Genomic DNA, 11429 nt, shown 5'->3' with positions numbered 1-11429 from the left:
GAGTTCATTTGTGACAAAGTGCCGCCATATCAGGAATTCTTTTTTGATCAACGAACGAAATTTCGAGATAGTTTATCTCGTCCAACATTAAACAGGATATTAGAGCGGACAGTTTGTCATACACTCTGTTGCGTGCTATCTCAAGCTTATCAGCAGGGTCTTTTGACAGCGGATAGAACAATTTTGCGGGTGGTCACGCGTGCTGTTCAGTTTTCCCACAAACGAGATGCCCAGTGTTTATCATTATTTTTCGAGCATTTCAATCGTAAGTATTGTGTTTTCTTTATTTGTCCATCTCCTGATGGATACCATACAATCCTTACACGCTCTCTACTTAGGAATGAAGGGACAACACGGTCTCGAAGACTCGTCATCTTCAGATGATAACGAAGATGATCAGGTCATCGTTTAACACCAAAAACGCCCTGCTGAGGATACACTGTTCGCAGGACCAATAATACGGAAAAGATACGCGACACTTCTTGTTAATTCTCGCTCACACTCACCGCAGCCAGGGCCTTCTGGCATGCAACAATGTTGTGACACGGATAGTGAGGATGATTCACTTCATCCTCACGCCACGATAGATCGTGCGCAGAGCCCTGAATCCGAGTCCTCATTTTGTGTGTGCGAGACGGTTTAGACGCGTGAACAATTGGCCAATTTTCGCGGTGATGTGTATAATGTGTGCTTTTACCCCCATTTCCCTGTCAAAGTGTACGCCAAAGCATCGAACGCTATCTTTGAAATTAATTTTCGTGCCTTCAATCTTAATGAACGGGGGATGACTAGCGAGGTTCGACATTTTCTGCTGTTTCCTTTGTCTGTCCGGTCGCGCTCCTCCTCTGTGACCGATCGGGGCCCTCTTCCTCCATTCGCATTTCAGAATAATCGCTTCTGTCTTGCTTTTGGAGAGTTGAAGTTTGGCAGAATTACACAATGCCACGATGTGGTCGGTGACTTGCTGGCCTTTTCTCTCTAATTCGGCGCGAGAGTCTCCTGTGACGACTACGATAAGGTCATCTGCGTAGGCGACTTCGGTTTTGTGGAATGTCTTCTCGATGTTTTTGAGGAGCCCATCGAATATGAGGTTCCAGCAGGCGGGGCCTAGGACTGACCATTACGGGCAGCCCCTGGTCGCCTGCTTCTCTACCTCTTCATTTCCCCACATGATCTTCACTGTCCGATTTTCAAAGTAGCTCTGGAGTACGTTGAAAACATTTTTCGGATAGTGTTCCGCAAGTGCCCTCAGAACGAGAGGCCACCATACGTTGTCAAAGGCCCCTGAGATGTCGAAGAGCAGTCCGATCGCGTACTGCTCTGTGGACTCGCGAACAATGCGACGCATCTCTACGATTGCGTCTTCGGTGCATTTCCCGGGCAGGAAGCCGAACTGCTGGCTGGAGATGTTCTCCGGTGCCAGCGATGTAGCGTCGATGTGGGTTTTTAGGAGTTTCTCGACGAGCTTATCTACTACCGATAGGAGGCAGATGGGTCTGTAGGACTTTGGGTCTGAGACGTCTTTGTCAGCGCTCTTTAGGAGAGTGATCAAGGAGCCCACTTTCCAAGGCGTTGGAAGAACACCGCAGTCACGGCAGGCTTTGAACAGAGTAACGAAAACCTCTGGTATTGCTCTGATTGCCTCCTTGAGAAATTGTACCTCAATGAGGTCGCATCCTGGCGCTTTGCCGTTCAACATGGTGTTGATGGTTCTTTTGACATCTTCTATCGTGAAGTGTTCTGCGTTTGGTTTTTGTGGGTCAAGATTCTGGGCCTCTTCTCTGATGCGCCGCTGCTCTGCTGTATCCCGGTCGGGATTACCGTCCGGGACATGTGTATCAACGAGGCATAGAGCGGTCTCTCGCATGCTCAATGTCGTAGTTTCCCAGTGGCGAAAAGCACTGAGGACGGTCGCGACCCTAAGTTCATCTCCGGCGGCCTTGTAATTATATCCCCACGGTTCTTTATTCCCGACGTCGGTGACGAATTTTTGCCAGCTTGATTTCTTCGCGACCTTTATTGCATGTTTATAGCCGGCCAAGGCCCTCCTGTACCTCCTTGCCTTTTCAGCTTTGGTTAGAGGATTTTGCTCGGCCTGGAATACGCGCCTGAGCTTGAGTGCACACTTGCGCTCGTTCCTCAGTTTAGAAGCCCAGCACGGATTCGCTCTCCGATAGTGTTTCTTCCTGGGCATCGACGCTTCACAGGCCCTCGTACGAGTGCCCGCAAGAGTCTCTGCCATCTCTTCCACATCAGCCGCAAAGTCAAGACTGAGTCCCTCCGGCCTCGACGAGGACTCCTCTTTGAGGGCCGCGGCGAAGACCTTCCAGTCGGCTTTACGTACGTTAAATCTCCTGGGGAACCTCGCCCGCTCCCTCTCCGAGTCATTCGCCCCCGCCGATGCTTCAAGCCCCAGGTCAACTTCTATTCGGAGATGGTCCGCGGTTGACCAGTCGCTGCGCAACTTCCAGGTTCGGACGTATCTGCCCATTGCGGGAGACGCGAGAGTGACATCGATGAATGATGTCCCCCTCAATTTCCTGAAAGTCGGGCCCTGATGTGTTTCGTTCAAGACCGTGAGATCGTGAGAACTTAGGAGATCCTCAAAGAAACCGGCATCGTCACTATGACCGGCTGAGGGATCCCATAGTGAGGAGCGCACGTTGGAATCCATACCTATTAAGACGCGCTGGCCTCGCAGGACACGAAGTGCCTTTTCGAATTCGCCAAGGTACTTTTCTCGCGACTCGCTGTACTGATAGTACTGTGACACAACGTAAAATGAGGTGCCCGGTCCTCTAATTTCCGCGCAGACCGTGTGTTGTGTGCTGATGTGAGCTAGGTGGAGCATTTCAAGCTCCGCATTGCATAGCCACACGGCAGCCGAAGGCTTCGGAGACCGTGTGCATGCAATCTTAACGACCATACCGAGGCCCGCGACTTTCCAAAATTGATATGGGCGCCGCGTGGGTGGTTCCTGGATGAGGATGACGTCCACTTTCTTCACCGCGATGAGTTCCATAACTTCCGCAGCCACTATGGTTGAACATCCCATGTTCAACTGCATGACTTTGATTGGGGGGAAATGTGGGGTTGGCCTATTGACGGGGGCGCTAGAAGAACTTGACGGTGAGTCCACGGGTCCAGGGTTTGTTACTTGGGGGAGGACGCCGTTAATCCTTGTCAATCTAACCTCACAATTGCGAATCAGCGGAGTGGAGTCACCGGTTGCTGCGATCGTTAGATGACCAGCAAGTGGAGAGGGCAGGGGCTCCTGGGAACCCTCGTCTATCCGCTCCATGTGGGTGCTGATAGCGCGGAGGCTGTTATCCTGATTTTGGAGCGACGCCCGACGAGAGCGGGAGCAAGAACTAACCCCCACAGGCGCCGCCGACGCGCGACTTGTTCTGCGAACGGCCCGCACGGGAAGCTCCCTCGTTGAGTTGTCCCTGCGATCCCTCGTTGAGCGGTTGCGTGATGACGACGCCGTGAGGCCCGCTGTCCCTCCAGTTCTACTTCCGGAGGATCCTCCCGACGCCGAGGCTGGGTTTCCGACTCCCTGCTCTTCTAATCGTTTGCTTCTTAAGTTGTACCGAATCATTGCTGACGTATAAGGCCGGCCTGAGGCGCGAGAGTTGTTAGTCGTTTGACTGCTCGACATGCATTTGGTCCATCTGTAAGAATCAGCCTGTTCGTTAGTTGTTAGGGAGGAATCCGCCAGCTAAGGGGAACCCCGGGGAAGCCACCCACCCGCCCGCCCATTCCCCTCGGGCCCCATACAGAGAGCTCCGGCGCGAGGGATTTGGTGGTACACCAGGCCCCAACAGGCCCGATTCGTATTACTTTTTGATTCGTATTGCTTTTGAAAACGACAAAAAAAGAAAAACTACCGTGGCTGCAGTCTTACCAGTATACCCTCTTATATGGGACCGGAGAAACTATTCCCTACTCCTGAGGACTTTCGTACCCGCCCAACCGATATGCTTCAGATATTTCTGGAATGTTCTCGGAGGCAAGGTCGTAACCTCAGGTTTTTATTCGCCCACGAGACGGACCCGCACCGCCCCCACCGCCCACGCCACAATCGAGCCACCAGACGCGACTAAGCACTTGAGCCCACGTTCGGCGTCATCCTGGAGGTCAAGGACCACAGCCATGCACTTACTAGTGTTGCAGCTCGTACCTTGGTCGCACTTATGGCAGCCCCGAGAACGCGCCGACAGAGGAGGACGACGAGCCTGAACCCAGGGCTGGTTTGGATTCTGTCACCCTGCCCATTTCAGGGTGTGCAGCGGGACGTCGTGCGCGTACCAAACCTCGCGGTAGGGGCGGCTATGTAATCGCATCACTTGCACCGCAGCAGCCATTATAGTTGCACCAGCCGGGAAATAGAGACATATAGTTCCTTTTAGGAAACAAATTGATGCTTCCATGGCTACCTAGTCACGATGGACCATACGCCAGTAACCAGCATGCACAACTGCAAAGGGGGCCTTGGACAAATCCTCATCTGCTGGCTGGTCTCCCGTAGAGTAGCCAGAGGATATTTTGCTACCACATTGATGCTAGGATCTAGTTCCAATATGGCACCCACGGGGAACCTCGTGGCGGTAGTCGTGTAGTGTCCACCCGACACGTCAGATTCGTTTGAAAGGGGATGAAAGTGAGTGGGAATTTTAAAGTGTTGAGGCGCACTACTCACAAGGAGTAGCGCATCTCAAAGATAGGTAAAGTATGTGAAATAGAATGAAAAATTAGAGAGAAAAGGGAGCGCACGAAAAGTGGACCAGCCACCTTCCCCCCGGCGGTAATTGACGGAACGCACGAAACGCAGTATTATCGAGCGCATTCAGTGGAAGGCAAATCCTCTCCGGGGTACCATATTGAATGGACTGGTATCCATGGCTCACAGAAAGCATAGCCTTCCCCCTAGCTAGTGCTGACGAAACGCACGAAACGCAGTATTATCAAGCGCATTCTGCGGAAGCCATCACCGCATAGAGTACCGTTTTGAATGGATCGGTGACCATTGTGGAGGTTAGAGCTATGACTACACCACTTGTGCCTCAGCGGGTTCCTCCCTCTCTACCACGCGAGGAAGTGTGGGCGCCACCAGGAAATAGAGACATATAGTTCCTTTTAGGGACCAAATTAATGCTTCCATGGCTACCTAGTCAGGGTGGACCATACGCCAGTAACCAGCATCCAAAACTACGAAGGGGGCCTTGGAAAAATCCTCGTCTGCTGGCTGGTCTCACGTTAAGTAGCCAGAGGACATTTCGCTACGATATTGACGTTAAGATTTAACTCCATCATCGCACCCACGGGGAACCTCGTGGCGGTAGTCCTAAGTGTCGGCCCGACACATCAGTTTCGTTTGAAAGGGGATGATAGAAAGTGGGAATTTAAAGTGTTGAGGCGCACTACTCACAAGGAGCAGCGAATCTCAAAGTTGGGTAAAGTATGTGAAATAGAATAAAATAAAGTAAACAGATGTTTATAAATTCTGAAAAGTTGAAGGTTTTATTAGTTGGGGGGGAATTTATTTATTTGGAGCCGATCGGAGTTGGGGTTATCCTGAGAAGTTTACAGGGTCCCAACCCCATGATCCCCACCTCCGACAGGTGTTGACTGATCGGCTTGGATTTTTGTGGAGGAGGAGTGGTCAGGGTCATAATTTTCTTAGGTCCTGTCTCACTGAGGCTCTAATTGGAGTCCTTACTGTGAGTTCAGGTGAAATAGATGGATGAATTCGTTGACAGCGTTCCAGTACTCTGTCTTAAGCCACAGGCACTGTTTGCAGAATTCGGCAAAGAGAGTGAATGCCTCTTTTGACGACACAAGGGATTGCGCCGCCTCTGGCCAGCCATGATTCCCTATGAGATGAGCGATGCAGTCCCTCTGCGGCTCATACTCCGGGCAATCGAGGAGGAAGTGTTGAACGCTGTCAATGTCTGCACCGCACTCGCAGCTCCTCCCATCGGCGAGGGTTCTGAGCTCAAGATAAGCCCGGAATTGACCATGCCCGGTTAGAACTTGCGAAGTTTAGAAGTGGGGAGTAACGAATTTGGAATCGAGCCTCTTCAACACATCTGGGAAGATGGCAAAGGTATTTCGACCATCCTCCGCTCCCTGGAACTGGACCTTCCAAAGCCTCCTAATTTGATCATTAATTTGTGGTACCGGGTTCGGTTCGTCGTCGTTTTCCTGTATCTCGACCTCATCGCCATCGAGATCGAGATCGCGCTGTCCCCATACGCCCACCCTGCGTGCTGCCCTACGCGGTTGCGCCTCGATTTCTCCGACGACGGCCGGTTTGCCTATGCGGATTAAATAGCGCGCTTCTCTCTCTTTGAGAAGTAGTTCTACCGGTGGAACTCCTGCTAAAATGCACATTGATTCATGCGAAGCGGTCCTGTATGCGCGAGTCACCGTTAACAGGGCAGTGCGCTGTGCCGCCCGAAGCGCACGAAGGTCGTGAGAATCGGTGCAGTTCAGCCAACACCCTGCGGCATAGGCTGCCACCGGTTCAAACACGTCACGATAGATCGTGCGCAGAGCTCTGAATCCGAGTCCCCATTTTGTGTGTGCGAGACGGTTTAGGCGCGCGAACAATTGACCAGTTTTCGCGGTGATGTGTTTAATGTGTGCTTTTACCCCCAATTCCCTGTCAAAGTGTACCCCAAGGTATCGAACGCTATCTTTGAATTTAATTTTTGCGCCTTCAATCTTAATGGACGGGGGATGGTTCGCGAGGGTCGACTTATTCTGCTGTTTCCTCTATCTGTCCGGTCACGCTCCTCCTCTGTGACCGATCGGGGCCTTCTTCCTCCATTCGCATTTCAGAATAATCGCTTCTGTCTTGCTTTTGGAGAGTTGAAGTTTGGCAGAGTTGCACCATACCACGATGTGGTCGGTCACTTGCTGGCCTTTTCTTTCTAATTTGGCGCGAGAGTCTCCTGTAATGACTACGATAAGATCATCTGCGTAGGCGACTTCGGTTTTTTGAAATGTCTCCTCGATGCTTTTGAGGAGCNGAATCTTAATGGACGGGGGATGGCTCGCGAGTCGACTTTTTCTGCTGTTTCCTCTATCTGTCCGGTCGCGCTCCTCCTCTGTGACCGATTGGGGCCTTCTTCCTCCATTCGCATTTCAGAATAATCGCTTCTGTCTTGATTTTGGAGAGTTGAAGTTTGGCAGAATTGCACCATGCCACGATGTGGTCGGTCACTTGCTGGCCTTGTCTTTCTAATTCGGCGCGAGGGTCTCCTGTGACGACTACGATGAGGTCATCTGCGTAGGCGACTTCGGTTTTTTGAAATGTCTCCTCGATGCTTTTGAGGAGCCCATCAAACATAAGGTTCCAGCAGGCGGGGCCAAGGACTGACCCTTGCGGGCAACCCCTGGTCGCATGCTTCTCTATCTCTTCATTTCCCCACATGATCTTCACTGTCCGATTGTCAAAGTAGCTCTGGAGTACTTTGAAAATATTTTTCGAACAGTGTTCCGCAAGTGCTCTCAGAACGAGGGGCCACCACACGTTGTCGAAGGCCCCTGAGATGTCGAAGAGCAGTCCGATCGCGTACTGCTCTGTCGACTCGCGAACAATTCGACGCATCTCTACGATCGTGTCTTCGGTACATTTCCCGGGCAGGAAATCNTGAGGAGCCCACCAAACATGAGGTTCCAGCAGGCGGGGCCCAGGACTGACACTTGCGGGCAGCCCCTGGTCGCCTGCTTCTCTACCTCTTCATTTCCCCACATGATCTTCACTGTCCGATTGTCAAAGGAGCTCTGGAGTACTTTGAAAACATTTTTCGGACAGTGTTCCGCAATTGTCCTCAGAACGAGGGGCCACCACACGTTATCTAAGGCCCCTGAGATGTCGAAGAGCAATCCGATCGCGTACTGCTCTGTCGACTCCCGAACAATCTCTACGATCGCATCTTCGGTGCATTTCCCGGGCAGGAAACCGAACTGCTGGCTAGAGATATTCTCCGGCGCCAGCGATGTGTCATCGATGTGGGTTTTTAGGAGTTTCTCGAAGAGTTTCCCTACTACCGGTAGGAGGCAGATGGGTCTGTAGGACTTTGGGTCTGAGACATCTTTGTCAGCACCCTTCAGGAGAGTGATCAGAGAGTCTACTTTCCAAGGCACTGGAAAGACACCGCAGTCAAGGCAGGCATTGAAGAGAGCAACGAAAACCTCTGGTATTGCTCTGATTGCCTCCTTGAGAACTTGTACCTCAATGAGGTCCCATCCTGGCGCTTTGCCGTTCAACATGGTGTTGATGGCTCTTTTGACATCTTCTATCGTGAAGTGTCCTGCATTTGGGGTTTGCGGGTCAAGGCTCTGGGCCTCTTCCCTGATGTGCCGCTGTTCTGCTGTGTCCCGGTCGGGATTATCGTCCGGGACATGGGTATCGANCTTGTCAGCGCCCTTCAGGAAAGTGATCAGAGAGCCCACTTTCCAAGGCGCTGGAAAGAAACCGCAGTCAAGGCAGGCATTGAACAGAGTAACGAAAACCTCTGGTATTGCTCTGATTGCCTCCTTGAGAACTTGTACCTCAATGAGGTCCCATCCTGGCGCTTTGCCGTTCAACATGGTGTTGATGGCTCTTTTGACATCTTCTATCGTGAAGTGTCCTGCATTTGGGGTTTGCGGGTCAAGGCTCTGGGCCTCTTCCCTGATGTGCCGCTGTTCTGCTGTGTCCCGGTCGGGATTATCGTCCAGGACATGGGTATCGAAGAGGCATTGAGCAGTCTCTCGCATGGTCAATGTCGTAGTTTCGCCGTGGCGAAGAGTACTGAGGACGGTCGCGACCCTAAGTTTATCTCCGGCGGCCTTGTAATTATACCCCCACGGTTCTTTATTCCCGACGTTGGTGACGAATTTTTGCCAGCTTGATTTCTTCGCGACCTTTATTGCATGTTTGTAGCCGGCCAAGGCCCTCCTATACCTCTTTGCCTTTTCGGCTTTGGTTAGAGGATCTTGCTCGGCCTGAAATACGCACCTGAGTTTGAGTGCACACTTGCGCTCGTTGCTCAGTTTAGAAGTCCACCACGGGTTCGCTCTCCAATAGTGTTTCTTCCTGGGCATCGACGCTTCACAGGCCCTCGTAAGAGCGCCTGCAAGAGTCTCTACCNGATTCCTTCGCGACCTTTATTGCATGTTTATAGCCGGCCAACGCCCTCCTGTACCTCCTTGCCTTTTCGGCTTTGGTTAGAGGATCTTGCTCGGCCTGGAATACGCGCCTGAGTTTGAGTGCACGCTTGCGCTCGTTGCTCAGTTTAGAAGTCCACCACGGGTTCGCTCTCCAATAGTGTTTCTTCCTGGGCATCGACGCTTCACAGGCCCTCGTAAGAGCGCCTGCAAGAGTCTCTACCATTTCCTCCACATCAGCCGCAAAGTCAAGACTGAGTCCCTCCAACCTCAACGAGGAAATAGGGACATATAGTTCCTTTTTGGAAAGCAAATTAATGCTCTCCATGGCTACCTAGTCACGGTGGACCATACGCCAGTATCCAGCATCCACAACTGCAAAGGGGGCCTTGAAAAAATCCTCATCTGCTGGCTGGTTCAAATTGCTTTATTTATCTTTAANCCACAAGCCCTCGTAACAGCGCCTGCAAGAGTCTCTGCCATCTCCTCCACATCAGCCGCAAAGTCAAGACTGAATCCCTCCAGCCTCGACGAGGACTCCTCTTTGAGGGTCGCAGCGAAGACCTTCCAGTCGGCTTTCTCCATGGCTACCTAGTCACGGTGGACCATACGCCAGTATCCAGCATCCACAACTGCAAAGGGGGCCTTGAAAAAATCCTCATCTGCTGGCTGGTTCAAATTGCTTTATTTATCTTTAAAATATGCTCTGTCGATTATTTCTTTCAATTAAAAACAGGGCATATATCGTTAATCAAGGGTTTTTCAAGAAAAAATCAAATCATCACGTCAAGATTTCCACTTTTTTGAAACGTGAGTTTTTTTTTTCAATTGAATGACTGAAATGCATGAGAGAGTTTGACAAAGATTCCGTGAAAAACAGTGCATTGAAAATGTAACGGACGGATTNTCTCCTGGGGCTCCCCTCCCGCTCCCTCTCTGAGTCATTCGCCCCCGCCGACGCCTCAAGACCCAGGTCATCTTCTATTGGGAGATGGTCCGCGGTTGACCAGTCGCTGCGCAACTTCCAGGTTCAGACGTACCAGCCCATTGCGGGGGACGCGAGGGTGACGTCGATGAATAACGTCCCCCTGAAGTTCCTGAAAGTCGGGCTCTGATGTGTTTCGTTCAAGACCGTGAGGTCGTGTGAACTTATGAGATCCTCAAAAAGACCGGCATCGTCATTATGACCGGCTGAGGGGTCCCATAGTGAGGAGCGCACGTTTGAGTCCATCCCTATCAATACGCGCTGGCCTCGCAAAACGCGAAGTACCTTTTCCAGTTCGCCGAGGTACTTTTCTCGCGATTCGCTGTACTGGTAGTACTGCGATACCACGTAAAATGAGGTGCCCGGTCCTCTGATTTCCGCGCAGACCGTGTGTTGTGTGCTGATGTGAGCTAAGTGGAGCATTTCGAGCTCCGGATTGCATAGGCACACGGCAGCTGAAGGCTTCGGGGACCGTGTGCATGCAATCTTAACGCCCATACNATTTGAATCCATCCCTATCAATACGCGCTGGCCTCGCAAAACGCGAAGTACCTTTTCCAGTTCGCCGAGGTACTTTTCTCGCGATTCGCTGTACTGGTAGTACTGCGATACCACGTAAAATGAGGTGCCCGGTCCTCTGATTTCCGCGCAAACCGTGTGTTGTGTGCTGATGTGAGCTAAGTGGAGCATTTCGAGCTCCGGATTGCATAGGCACACGGCAGCTGAAGGCTTCGGGGACCGTGTGCATGCAATCTTAACGCCCATACCGAGGCCCGCGATTTTCCAGGATTTATTTGGGCGGCGCGTGGGTGGTTCCTGGATGAGGATCACGTCCACCTTCTTTACCGCGATAAGTTCCCTAACTTCCGCAGCCACTATAGTTGAACATCCCATGTTCAACTGCATGACTTTAATTGGGGGGAAATGTGGGGTTGGCCTGTTGCCGGGGTCGCGAGAAGAACTTGGCGGTGAGTCCGCGGGTCCAGGGGTTGGTCCTTGGGGGGGGACGCAGTTTAATCTATTCAATCTAACTTCGCAACTACGAGTAAGTGGAATGGACTCACCGGTTACTGCGACCGTTGGATGACCAGCAACTGAAGAAGGCTGGAGCTCCTGGGATCCCTCGTCGATCCGCTCCATGCGGATGTTGACAGCGCGGAGGCTGTTGTCCTCGTTCTGGAGCGGCGCCCGACGAGTGCGGGAGCAAGAACGAACCCCCACGGGCGCCGCCGACGCGCGAGTCGTTCTGCGAACGGCCCGCGCGGGAAGCTCCCTCGTTGGG

This window comes from Diachasma alloeum, unplaced genomic scaffold (assembly GCF_001412515.2).
Source record: "Diachasma alloeum isolate Michigan unplaced genomic scaffold, Dall2.0 Dall_scaffold_00693, whole genome shotgun sequence".
Lineage (NCBI taxonomy): Eukaryota > Metazoa > Arthropoda > Insecta > Hymenoptera > Braconidae > Diachasma > Diachasma alloeum.
Note: the sequence above shows the minus strand (reverse complement) of the source record.